Here is a 13,874-nt window from a genome sequence, read left to right as displayed (position 1 = left end):
GATAAAATGCAAATGAATGATTAACAAGCTCCTAGAGTCCCAGTGCATTAGCATGTTTTTAGTAATTAATACTGGTGCAAATGCATTTCAATGAATTAATGAAGTTTCTGTTACTTGGGTGGAATTTCCTGTTGTTGGCACCTGGGTTGGATTTGCTGTATATTTGCATAAGCATGCACATATGTAACTCCGGACACAAACAAACCAGGCCATTTCTAGATGCATGTGGTCAAATGCTGCAGAGTCTTGCGTAAATATATATTTGGGGGGGGGGAAGGGCTTCAGGGTTCAAGGTTCAGTGGCTCCTCTCTCAGTAGGAAAGGAAACAGAGTGTTTGCGATGGCTCTTGTATGACAGAGCAGCATCTGGCACAGTCTGGTGAGTCTCTATTTACAGTTCACATTTCCAAACGTCTCTTCTGGCACCTGGGGTGAGATGTCTCCTTCTTTCTTCCTCCCGATGCCTTCTCCCAGCCTGGTGATCCAGGCTCCTGAGCTTGGAGCTACGCGTGATACTCTGATGATATCAAGTGCAGGATTTCAGTTCTGCCACCAGGAAGGTTCAAAAGGCAGCTGCTTATCTGACAAACCCCTTCCACTATGGCGGGGCATGTTTGTGAAGGTGTTGCTGAATACCCAGAGAAAAGAAGCCCTGTGCCCTCTCCTGGGTTCCTTGAAATGGCTTTGCACGGGAATGTGGCTGTGCCTGTAGACCTGGGCAAATTGGAATTGTTTAAATTACCAACCCAATTAAAAGAATTAAAGAAAAAATCATGGAAGTTTGCACAGAATTAATTATTTTCTCATTTTGTTGCCTCCACCAAAAATACAAATCAGGTCAAAGTGAACACTTTATCTGCCTTAAAACTAAACATTGCCCTCTATTTTCAGAGAGGGATGCATTTTTACTCTTCTTAAATTAAAATGTAGGCACATTTCAAAATAAAATGTCATTGCAGAATGAAAAATCAAAATATTTTGTATAAAACATGTTGGCTGCATGTTTGTGTTTTCCTTTTTTTTTTTGGCATTTCTTTGGACTGAAGCTGTTTGACAGGGCTTGTGAATAGCTGCAGTTGGCTCAAATTTGTGTCTTTCAGGAAATAAAATATTCAGCTGAAAAATTTTGCCCTGCTCTACATGCCATTGGATCCATAGCTGCTTTGCCAGGCATTTTGCTCAGGGATGTATTTGTCCCTGCTCTAGGAAGTATAATGAAATCAGGCACAGGCCTTGGACCTACCAAGCATAGTACACAGAAGGCAATCCCCAACCCCTGGCCTTTCAAGTGGTGAAGCTCTGATGAGGATGTCAGAGGCAGCCCCCTACTCAAGAAAGTTCTGCAGGCTTTTAACTTAAGAACTGACAGCAGAAACTTGCTGGCCAGTCTTCAGTGCTGCAGTGAAGCACAAGGCAAGAAGCAGTCTCTCAAGTAAACAGGGTCAAACACTTCCGGCTATAAAGGAGCACCTGAAGGGGCATGAGAAGCCAGCGTTTAAACAGAGCACAGTTGTCAGGAGTGCCTGGCCTGATGCTGTGTTTGGCAGCTCTGTCCTGTGTCCAAGGTGGGGATGACTGACACAAAACCTTCATGGTCTCCTGGCAAGCTGGAAAGCATTAGATAGAGGTTTGAAAGGACAATGTAGTTCAGGGGCTGGGACACTGGACTGGGGGCTCAAGGGGTGGAGCTTTGCCAAGAGAAAGTAGGATCTGATACTAGACTGCAGCAGCTGCAGCAGCTCTGTGGCTTTCGATTTGCAGTCACTTTGCACTGTCAGTAACTCAACATTCACCCTTCCACAGTTGATAACGTTACCCAATAGCAACTAGTCCAACTATAAAAAAATGCCTGGTGTCTGTGCAGGTGTGCAGGTAAATGTTGAGCTTTTAAGGGTATCCACTCTAATTGTTTGCATTTACATTTCCTGTTAGTTTCAACAGAAATGTTAGGTCACATGGCTTTGGTGGATTTTATGTTTGTCGTTTTTCAGAGTCAATAGAAAGCTGTCATCCAGCTTCCCATTACTTTTCAGTCATAAACATTCGATCTTTGAGCTCTGTAAACCCCAAGCTGACCTAGCTAATCTTTTGGATCATTTGGAGGCACGTAAGCTCTGACTACGAAGATCTTGTCATGTTTACCATACTCAGGTGAATTATTCTAATATATAGTTTGCTAAACTGAGCAGTAAAAATGCAGTCATACTGCAGACTTGTGGTGGTGAATCAGTTATTCTTTCAAAGGGGGGGTGTAATGTTTTCTGTGCAAGAAAAGCAAGAAAGGGGTCATATAAATAGAAGCAGTATCCACCCAACATCCTTTACTTGAATACGATTCTCAGAATTCTTGACCAGAGTTTCCTCCACTATAACCTACCGGATGTGCTCTGGCCATTGAACATCACCCCTCAAGTGCTGGAAACAGTGTGTGGTTTTCATGCTGTGCGACTTAGAGTAGAATCAATGGAGAAAATTTAAACAGAGCTTTGAAAAGAGATGTAAGGGCTGGTTAGCAGCACACCCACACAAAACTGTGAACAACTTATTTCTTATTAAATCTCATACTGGCAAATTACGGCACAGCGCTCTCCTGGGGTGGGGTGCAGTTTAGCCTCTTTCTGCTGATAAATGGAGGTGAAAAGCAGCATGATATATACAGAGCAGTAGAACCAGGATCTGGAATAATAGAAACTTAAGATTAAGCCCCTGAGTCTATAGTCAGGCATCTAAATGAATTGTCCCATGTTTTCAAGGGGTACTTAGTACTTAGCACTAAAATCCTCTTCCCCTTGAACCCCTGATAGCAGAAGGTGACAGTGCTGTGCTGGGGTAGGTGAGTCAAGCATGGTGAGCGTGCAGATGACTGTGCAGGCCGATGTGCTCAGAGCACCTTTTGTCACATCATTCACAGCACCACTTAATGTGTGAACTGGTCTGCCCTTGCAGCTCTGACCTGCTCCCTGCTGATACATCCTTTGTCTTATGTACTTTTTCCTGTCCAATGACAAGGTGCTACTGTTGCAAGTTCAAACAGGCTACTGCCTTCCTTCCCCATGGCCCTCCACTGCAGGTGCTTAGAGCTCTTAGAGCTCCAAAACATTAGCCATTCGGTCAAACTTGTCCAAGTGCCCTTTTCAGAGCAACCTTGAAGCCTTTCTTTGGACAACCATGTGTCCTCTACTCACATGCTATTTCACCATTTTGGTAGCTGCTGCGGCATTTCTGGATCATCTCTCTGAGCCACAGGCCCAGCTCATTGCAACTGAGCCTTCATCATTAGCAACCTGACTGGTGTGACAACTCGGCAGCAGCTGGGTGATGCACACACCTGTTTCCTTACACTGATGATAAATAATATGGAAAATAACTTTAAATATTGGCCTAAACCATTACCTTATATACTACCATGTTGTGGTAATCTATATATCAACACAATGCACTCTGTTTAAGTGCATAGCCTGAGGACTGGAAATAGGCCATGCATTTAGCCAGAGTTTTACCCCAACTCAAAGTACACAATATTCATTAACTACAGGAACTGCCTACGCATTAAGCTTTTTGTATTTTAGTAAGGCTCTATACCCACCCTGTTTCTCAAAGCCCCCTGTTCCCCAAATAGTAGCTGTGAGATTAAAAGGACCTAGTCAGTTCTAGGCTGCTTAACAGTCTTGACACTGACAGCTTCTTGTCACTTCACGTTCACCAATTATGCAGTTAAATGGTGTGTACTTCTATTACAAAGTAGACAGTAGAACTGAAAGATGCTATGTGCGTAAGCGAGTTACGCACTTCATCAATATTCATAGATTCACAGAAGTTTAGGGCTGGAAGGGACCTCGTGAGATCATTGGGTTCAGCCCCCTGCTCTGGGCAGGAAAGACTGCTGGGGTCAAATAACCCCAGCAAGGTGTGCGTCTGGTCTCCTTTTGAAGCTCTCCAGGGTAGATGCCTGCACCACCCCTGTTGGGAGTCTATTCCAGAGTCTGGTCACATGAACTGTGAAGACATTTTTCCTTATATCCAGTCTGAAACCTTCTTCTAGGACAGCGGTTCCCAACCTCAGGTCGTGACCCAAATGAGGGTTGTGGGGGCAATGCCGGCAACGCCACACACAAGGGCTGAGCTGCACTGTGTGCTGGGAGCTCCCCTGCCACCGCTGCACTCCGCTCCCAGCAGTGGGTTGTGGCAAAAAAAGGTTGGGAACCACTGTTCTAGGAGTTTATGACCGTTCCTCCTGGTTTCCCCTGGGGTGCTTTGGCAAATATTTGTTTGCCTAGCCCCTGAGCTCATCCCTGATATATTTGTAAGCCATCACCAAATCCCCCCAAAGTCTTCTCTTTTCTAGGCTGAACAGTCCCACATCTGTCAGCCTTTTCTCGTATGGCTTGCTCTTCAGGCCTCTAATCATATGAGTGGCTCTTCTATGGACTCTCTCAAGCTTCTCCACATCCGCCTTAAAGTGTGGCACCCAGAACTGGATGAACTAGGGCTGTGCGAAGCTTTGGTAGCCGATTCAATTTGGAGGACATTTGGCCTGATTCGGGGGCTGAATCTCCAAATCCAAATTAAATAGGGAGACCCATTAAAAGGTCTGAATCAAATCAGAAGCCTCCCAATTGATTCAGAGATTCAGGAGGTCCCCACTCACTGCCACAAGGAGCTGGACCTGAGCTCCATGCTGGTAAGAAGGGGGCAAGGTCAATAGAGTGCACTGTATTTCAATGTCTGATAGAACATATTTCACAGTTTGTCTTTCAATACATATAATATCAAATGTAATATGATGCAACGTGCAATGTATGTATGTCAAGTTTCCACAGGAATCATACTAGGGAAAAAAAATCATATGATTATAAGCGTGGGCATCATTTCATTTTCCTTACCTTCAAATGAGATCCTCCACCCTATGATTTTAAATAATATTGTCTATGGCACGAAAGAATCTGCCCTAAGAATGCATTGCACCACACTCCTCCTTAAATATACTGCACGTGCTATATTACATCAAGCCAGGAGAATTTGAGGGAAGCATAGTACAGAGAGTATCCCAGGGAGCTCAGAATCTGTGATCCCTTTATTGGCCCCATGCACCAAACCTTTATACAGTAGTTGCAGGCATTCCCCTGGGGAGAAAACTCACCAGCCATTTAATTATCATAGTCCCTAAGGCTTGCTGTGAAACACGTGTTCACTTGCTGTACCTCATGGCAACTTTACATTTGTCCTTTTTTGAGGACTGTTTTTCCTCCATTGCCAGATATTATTTTTGATTAAAAAGATGTAGCCCATCTCAGTGGGCAGTCCCTCACTTTGCTGACTAGAGTTTCAGATGAGAGTTTATTCTCTTTACACTGCACTTTCTCTTGCTTTCCTGAGAAGCAGTGGCTGCTTTGAAATTGGTCCATTACACGAAAGTAGCTACAGAGCTCCCTCAGAGGCAGACAACGAACTTTCCAGGTTGTCATAGGAGACCGAATGATCCACAGATCCCTGGTCAGGAGCATTCAGTTTAAATAAGACAAAAGAAAGATGCCTTTTCTTTCCCTCAGACATGCTCAAGATGTTGGCCAAGGTCTAGCAAGGGACGTGAGGTAAACCTGTAACCAGTCATGTGAACTGGTGACCAAACACAACACTCATCTTTATTTCTAGCATCCAGCTGCATTTAGTGCTGTTATGTAAATCTTATTTTTCAGGGATGACCATTTTGGAGTGTACAACATTCCAGTATCATAATGCTGTGATCCCACTGGAATAAATGTTGTAGAAACATATGAGACAACATAGAGAGACAGAACAGCTGGCTTTATAGAGAGCCTTCTGGTTAGCATCTCTTGGATCATGTTTTTTTTCCCCTTGTTTTTACAGGAATCATGCTGTTCAGTTGGTGCTTATCTGGACCTTTCAGTTCAGGCTTTTCCAGACGTTAACCAATGAAACTATCCAACACGCCTGGGAGACAAGTCAGTCTCATTCTCATTGTACAGGTGGGTGAATGGAGGAAGTGTCATAACCAGCTGGGTTTAAACAGCAAGACAGAACTATGAATGTACAGCCATCTCTGCAGGAGGGTGGTGAGAGAGAGGAGTAACAGTCGGCATGTTTGGCAGGTTAGCAGAAAGCTCCCATTTTTACAGGATGAAAGAGGAAATGTGAACAAACTGCTAGCTTAAAACTATAATGGAAAAGACCAGTGGAAACAAAGAGATCACATTTCCTATCTGACTGAGCCATATAATCCCGCAGTACCATTATAAATGGCAAAGTTTCCCGCAGAGTTAATGGGACACTACTGAGTCACTCTTAATAGTTTTTTATTTCATTTTTCCGCTGTTCCTAATATCCTTTTATGAGCCTGGAAATAACTCTTTCCAATACAGCCTTTGCATTTGTCATACTCTGTGTGTGTGTGTGTGTGTGTGTGTGTGTGTGTGTGTGTGTGTGTGTGTTAGTACGTGTGTGCACCTGTGCATGCTGCATGCCAACTTATGAAAACATAGAAATATAGTCAGAAGGGAACTCAAAAAGCTGCCTAGTCCAACCCCTGCAATGAAGCCCTGTACCTAGATGGAATTCTGCCAGCCTGCAAGGGAAAATCTACCATTTCCCACATTTTTCTCCTTTAAAAGCGAATCCATTTTTAAAGTTTGTTTATGACCCTTTCATATATTCTTGTGACCCACTTTTGGGTTGTGACCCACAGGTTGAGAAACACTGACCTAGACCACCTTTAACAGCTATTTGTTTAACCCAGTGGGCGCCAACCTTTTTGGTAGGCATGCCACAAATTAATATCCAAACCTTCCTTGAGTGCCACACTGACCTCATTCCCCTGCCCCATCTGCTGCCCTGTGTTTTGCTCCCTTTCCTGTCTGTGGCTGTGCTGCCTTCCCCTCCCCTGCTCTTCTGTGTGCCATATACAGAGGCTGCTTGTGACATTTGTGGTCATCCCTGGTCTAACCTGCTTTCTGGAATGAGCTCATTACTTCAGGAATTTTCTGATGAAACAAAAGTTTTTTGAAACAGAATGTGATGATTCAGTGAACCCAGAAGGATTATATTTGAAAGCACCTTGCATTTGCTGAGCTTTTGCTGAATCCAAGGCAAAGATCCATTAGAATCCAGCCTGAACTCCTGGTGGTTTGCACCGGGCCAGGAACCCAGTGTTTTCAGGATCCCTGACTCTGGCCCTGACGTAGCCTCCAGACTGCCCACAACTGGGGATCTGGGAGCCCCGACTACCCCAGTATTGGAGCAAGTTGGCTGGCAGGACAGATGAGGAGTCACAGACTCTGGAGTTTGAGGGTCTGCAGAACAGGGCCAGTCACTTGGCAGGGCTTCAGAGTCCATAGGTTTTGGGCAGGTGCAACCAGGCACACAGATGACTCCTGTGCTGAAATCCCTGGGATTTCAGCGGCCACGACTGTGAGGAAACCAGCCACGCCAGAATTTCCAGACTTTCTGCTGTGGAGCTGGGAGCCCCAACGCTCTGGAAACCTGCTCTAACAGGGTCTGAGAGGTCCTTGCTGTAGGGAGAAGACTTGGAGCCTTGACATCTTGAGACAGACCTCCAGAGTCAGCGGCTTGAGGGAAGTCCACGTAGCGAGAGTCTCGCAGCAGCTCAGCAAAATGAACATACTGTATTTACTTGCATAGCCCATGCACCTTTCCCCCCAAAATCAGACCTCCAAAATCGGGAAAAATATCTTAAGTGGGGGAAGCTGATTTTTCTTTGCTGGAATAGAAGCAGGGCAGAAGAGAACAAGCAGACACCATGACTCATGGCCACCAAAATGGATGTGACTTCTCCCTGAGGCTGCAAAAAGTAGGGGTGGAGTCCAGTGTTAACCTCACCGCTGCTGGTGAGACAGTAGCTTTTGGCTGAAGAGCTGCTGAACTGCCTGAGGGCAAGTGAGCTGCTTCAGGTGGTCTGCAATATCTTGATGAGGCTTGTGATGTGGAAACAACAATTTCTTATTTAGATGTACTTCTATGAAGAACTATTAACCATAAAGAAGCAATAGTCTTGCTACTGCCTTTGCAAGGATCTGGGGCTTAACCTTGTTGTTGTCCTGCCATGCCAGAAAGTCCCTGCTGCCTCAGCAAGTCTGTGTGCAGGGATGCTGCATCCTGGGCACTCGGTGTTTCCTGGAGGACTTCCTTTATATTAAACAGTTGGCCATGACTCAGGAAAAAATCTCTTTTTCTCTATATTCTGTCTTTCAAAAACAAGGTCTGTGTTTTATTTGGGGCATGTGATATGTGGGAAAATATGGTATTTGTCCCTACTAGTGCTGTTACTAAATATCAGTTTTACTGAGCAACCACAAGGTCAGGGAACGTATTTTATTTCAGAAACACCATGCATCAGTGAAAACAGCATCTCTGATCAAAGGGAAATTTTCAAAATGGCGTCCTCAGACTTGAAAGCAAATTTTAGAAAATAGAAATTTCCTACCAAGAGGAAGGTCCTACTCTATGCGACTGGTCAAACTGCAGTTGGAGTACTGAGTCCAGTTCTGGGCGCCGCACTTCAGGAGAGATGTGGACAACATGGAGAGGGTCCAGAGGAGGACCACCCGCATGATCAGGGGGCAGCAGGACAGGCCCTACGAGGAGAGGCTAAGGGACCTGAACCTGTTCAGCCTCCACAAGAGAAGGCTGAGAGGGGATCTGGTGGCCTGTTACAAACTAGTCAGGGGGGACCAGCAGGCATTGGGGGAGTCCCTGTTCCTCCGAGCACTCCCAGGAGTGACAAGAAATAATGGTCACAAGCTGGCAGAGGGTAGATTCAGACTAGACATCAGGAGGCGCTACTTCACTGTCAGGGTGGCTAGGATCTGGAACCAACTTCCAAGAGAAGTGGTGCTGGCTCCTACCCGGGGGGTCTTTAAGAGGAGGATAGACAAACACCTTGCTGGGGTTATTTGACCCCAGTACTTTTTCCTGCCATGGCAGGGGGTCGGACTTGATGATCTGCTCAGGTCTCTTCCGACCCTACCAACTATGAAACTATGAAACTAGGAAAGTCTGATTTTACTCATCAGGCGTGTTGTTGCCCTCCAGGGCAACCTAACTTTTAGAACTATTTTAGTCAAAAGTTGTTCCCTCAGTATTTTTCAGAGTTCTGGCATGCAAACTAGTATAAGCAAAAGGGATGCTGTGGCCTGAAGACTTCTTCGTGCCACAGGAAATAGGACTGAAAGTCTTGATAATATGATGAACAATATTTGTATTTTGCTAAAGAAGCTTCCAGCTATGGAGGCATCTGTACTGCGTATGGATTGTTTTGCAAACAATTGAAATCCAAGAATCAGACTTATCTCAAACTGCCCTTGAATGGGTGGAAGGAATTGACAGACCATTCCAGACATAACAAGATATGATTCAAAATTCTGTCCCAAACTTGGACAAGCACAGACCAAACTGTACCTGTTCTGGGGAGAAGAGGAGAGAGGCTTTTCAAATTTGAGATCACTTTTGTTTTAATTTTTTAAAGGATTAAGTTATTGGGGGAAAATGTGCACCTAAACAGCTTATTGAGGGTACAAATCTGCCTTGAAGAGATCTGCACCTACTATCAATTGTAAAAGGGCCAGATACTCCAATGCCAGTCACCCACAGCAAGGACCAGATTTTGAACAAAATCTCAGTTTCTTTTCTTCCTCCTTCAGAAACCCCAGACCCTCCCATAGTAGTGCTTCTGCCCATGTTTTCCAAAGATCTCAATCCCTAACCTGCATACACCATGTTGCACCCTTTGGATAACCTGGCTTGGATCCTGGATAATGTGCTTTTTGGAAATCTGGTACTAACTGCCTAAATTGTCAGCCTTGCACCACAAGTCTACCACCACCATTAGTCCACCAGTATCTTACCCACAGATGTATCCTGCCAGACCTTTTATGTGGCTCATTGCTATAATAGCTTTGTGTTGTATATTGGATCAGCCAAGAAAAATAAAACGGGCTTTAATAATTCTTGGCCTTGGAGACTTGAGAGGAGATGACTAGATGACATAAGAACAGCTGCTGTTGTTGTTTCCTAACCCTATGTCTAGATCAAAAGAAGTTCAGAGTAATGTGTATGACCTCTGAATAAAAAGACAAATCTCAAGCTTCTGATGCTAACATCTTCTACCTTTGATAATGGCTTAGTCTGAGAATAGCTTTTGTGCCAGTACAAGTTTGCTCGTACCAGGTGTGACTAATATGGTTACTAATATGGTTATACTAGTAAAGAGATTCTCAACCAGGATGCCATAGCAAACACCTACAGATGATTTGCAAACACCTCCATGTGATTCGCAAGATAAACTCAGATATTTCAAATAGAAATCCATAGTGTCAAAAACATTCTGACCTGCTGTGGGCTTTCTGAGTAATCTGCAACAGAAGAATTGCTCTAGTATCTTTCCATAGCCTAGAAATAAGTGAAAGCTAAGAGCTGGCATTTTCTGAGGGGTGCCTCGGGTCCAAAAGGATTGAGAACCATTGTAATAGTGAAACTCTGCCTCTGGTGCTGCTTAGGGTGATCTGTTTGCAGCCCAGACTTTCCTTGTGAAAACAGGGTTAATGGTAAAAGGCACCTTTATGCTCATCCCTAGGGAGACTGCACCGCCTACACTATGCTACTTTGCTATGGTTTTTCTGTTTAGACAAGCCTTAATTGTCACTCATTCTGTAGGCAGCAGAGAAGACAAGAAGTCTTGTGGGTAAAACACATGTCTCAGAGTCAGAAGATCTGAGTTCTGCCTTTGGGTCTGCCACAAACTTCCTATGGGATCTGAGACAACTCTTGTGACTCTCGTTCACCTTCTGTTAAAATGGAGGAAACGGGGGCAGATCTAAGGGGACGTGGCAGTGCATTTGTAACGCCCTTTGGAGTTGTGTGAAAGCAAGAGCTGAGCACCACTATTCCTCATCCCTTCCTTCTCCCTGCTGCTGAATTCAGGAAGGGATGAAGGGGAAGGCAAATGCCCAAGGTGCTCACCCCAGGGGCTCCGGAGCTGTGGGGAAGGGGGGGGTCCAGCCAGTCTCTGCATTGACCAGGTGGTGCACCAGGTGGCATGTCACAAGTCCACTAGAAGCATGTGCTATACAGTTCTCTTTTCACTGGCTGAGGTAAAAAGCTTTCCAAGACACACTACTACCAAACATTAACAGGTCTTACAAGGCCCATGTTCTCCTTGTAGTGTCCACCAGGCCTGAGAGTCACCCGCTCGTCCTGGCACCCAGAACAAAGGAGAACTTGCTGGATAACTGGCATCCTTCTTAACTTAAAAATTGCAAGTCCAGCGGACTGAATGCAAATCTGGAAACTCTATCCATGCATAGGCACCTGTTAAAGCAGTGCTCCCATCAGAAAAAATGTTTACCGCTAACTCAGTCCAAAAGCATTGCCTTTCGTGCAATGAGCTGTGTAGGAGCTGTGCATCTGGCCAGTGAGGGGCAAGTAAAAGAATTGAAAGACCAGAAAGCAGAGGAAGAAAGACCTCGATTGAGCCGTATGGAGCAAAACTGGAAATGCTTTCAAATGTGGTCTGTGAAAGGAGAAAAGTGTCTTCTCAGAGATCCACAGTGCTTTGGAGAGGATCACAGGGCTAAAGTGGGAACCCCTTCTTCACAGCAGGCTTCAGTGGGACTATGTGGATGAGTAACTCCTCTGGTGAGTTAGAGGCTCTCTGTCTACCCTTAAGAGTTTAGCTTCCTTTTCTGCCCTTAGGACTAGTGAAGAAGAATGTCCTCAGAGTTGTTTGAAGAAGGTTAATGAATCCTGATGGATGAGCATTTGTGATGTGAATCGATGGCTATGGATGTAGCATGGCCAGTTCCCATGATGTTTAAGTTTTTGTTAGCTTTATGGGTTGCATTGTATCGAGGCTGGCACAGACACTGAGGAAATCCAGACTCAACCCCGTGCTCCACCACAGACTCTCCCTGTATCCCTCAACAAAGTCACTCAGTCTCTCTGTTCCTCAGCTTCCCATGTGTTCACAAGTACTACCCTGCTGCCCAGGCAGTACGGGACAATAAATACATTAGCGACTGTTCAGAGATTATTGTTGATGTGGCCACACAAATATCAGTGATAGATAGATGGCAGAGACTAGATGACCCTTGGAGTCCTTTCCAACTCTTCCAGATCTCACAGGCACATGCATGTTTATTTTTAGCACATCCACTTAAGCCAGACTGTAGCTATTTGATAACAAAAGGATTACAGTGAGGAGCTACTTAATTGAATAGTTTGGACTAGAAAAACCTGGCATCATTTCTGAAGCTGGTTGATGTAGGTGCAGAGTTGAGGGGAAAAAAGGATGCAATTTAGACAGAAAGATATAAATTAATAAGATGCTGCAGTTCATGCTGGCTAATCTGTTTTGTGGTGCACAGACAAACAGCCATTCACACCAAAACAAAGAGTTAGTTATGTGTGTTGAAAATACCCAGCACAAATGTCTTGCAGGCTGCTTTCCTGACATCATGCTTGCTGAAAATACTTCACAAAGTGTTTCCTAATTTCACAGGAAGACAGCCTTTTGGCATCTGACAGTACACGCTGCAGGAACAATGCTAAGGACTTTAGAAGCATAGCAAGGGCAGAAAGGGACACATTGGGATTGGGCTGAGATGTTTTCTCTGGAATCATCATCTCCAAGACAAGAATCTGCCCTCAGGCCAGCTTGATGATGTCTGTATTTCATTAGGACAAGGGCCAGGCCTGTTCTTACTCCTCCATATGCAGGAGTTCAAACAACAGAGTTAAATGGAGTGACTTAATCCTGCAGATCCAAGCCATCTCTCTCAGGCCCAATTTACAGCTGGAATGCTTTACCTGCATAGGTATAGGTTGTAGCCATGTTGACCTAAGGGCACACCAGCCTCTGGCTTCTTCACCATTCATTCCATCCAGAAAGAGCACAGACCAACTGCAGATGCTTCCTCAGCCTGACAAAGGGTATTTATACCCGAAAGTTTGCAAAAAAGAAATTTTCCAACTATTTGAGTTGGTCTAATAAAAGATATCAGATTTACCCAAAGAACTTTGTTTACCTGCATAGGGGTATAGTATCAATGTGTTGCTTGTGTGGATAATGCTACAGTGAACCTCCCCTTCATGTGCAATGAATTATACTGGTAAGACAAGCTTGCCAGAATAACCGGGTCTACACTGGGGGTTTCCGTTGGTGCTGCTGCCTCAGCGAGGGATTGCACCTCTTCACATCTCTGACCAACAGACTGTGGCCAGTAAACAGAGCTCTGCCTGGAGACAGCTGCCCTACAGACTGAGATGGAAAGCATTGCTGCACATTGGAAAAGGACCCTCTGGTAAGCATTTTAGATGGACAATACTTCTAATCTAAACAATTTGGGGCAGTTAGCATTAGGGGCTATAGGATCTACAGGCGGGATAGAGAAGGAAGGAAGGGAGGGGGTGTGGCACTCTATGTCAAAGAGCAATACATATCCTCTGCCAGGAAAATGGGGTCGGAGGAGGGGCAAGCTGAAGTGCTCTGGGTCAAGATACAAGGGGGTCATGGGAAGAGGGATTTAATGGTGGGGGTCTACTACAGACCTCCCAACCAAGGGGAGGAGCTGGACCGGGAATTTTCGGGCCAGCTTGCAGAGGCACTTAAGGCAAGGGTTGTAGTTGTCATGGGTGATCTAAATTACCCGGACATCTGCTGGGAGGAGCAGTCAGCCAGGTCAGACTGTTCCAGGAGGTTCCTGGCTGAGGTACAGGACCTCCACTTAACCCAGGAGGTGCACAGTCCCACCAGAGGAAATGCCCTGTTGGACCTGGTCCTGGCCACAGGCGATGATCTGGTAAGGGGGCTCCAGGTCCTTGACCACCTGGGTGATAGTGATCATC

The 13,874-nt window shown here is 45.2% G+C and overlaps 1 long non-coding RNA gene across 1 annotated transcript in view; it reads left to right on the top strand.

The window, feature by feature from the left end:
• Window positions 1–290: 290 nt before the first annotated feature.
• LOC106722305 overlaps window positions 291–13,874 on the top strand; it is a 29,187-nt gene continuing 15,603 nt past the window's right edge. Inside the window, exons 1-2 of the long non-coding RNA XR_001358192.2 lie at window positions 291–378; window positions 5,868–5,986. This is a non-coding gene — a long non-coding RNA (uncharacterized LOC106722305). The remainder of the gene's footprint in view (window positions 379–5,867; window positions 5,987–13,874) is intronic.

The sequence above is a fragment of the Alligator sinensis genome, unplaced genomic scaffold, assembly GCF_000455745.1.
Source record: "Alligator sinensis unplaced genomic scaffold, ASM45574v1 scaffold989_2, whole genome shotgun sequence".
Taxonomy (NCBI): domain Eukaryota; kingdom Metazoa; phylum Chordata; order Crocodylia; family Alligatoridae; genus Alligator; species Alligator sinensis.
This window is presented reverse-complemented; position numbering and strand designations above follow the sequence as displayed.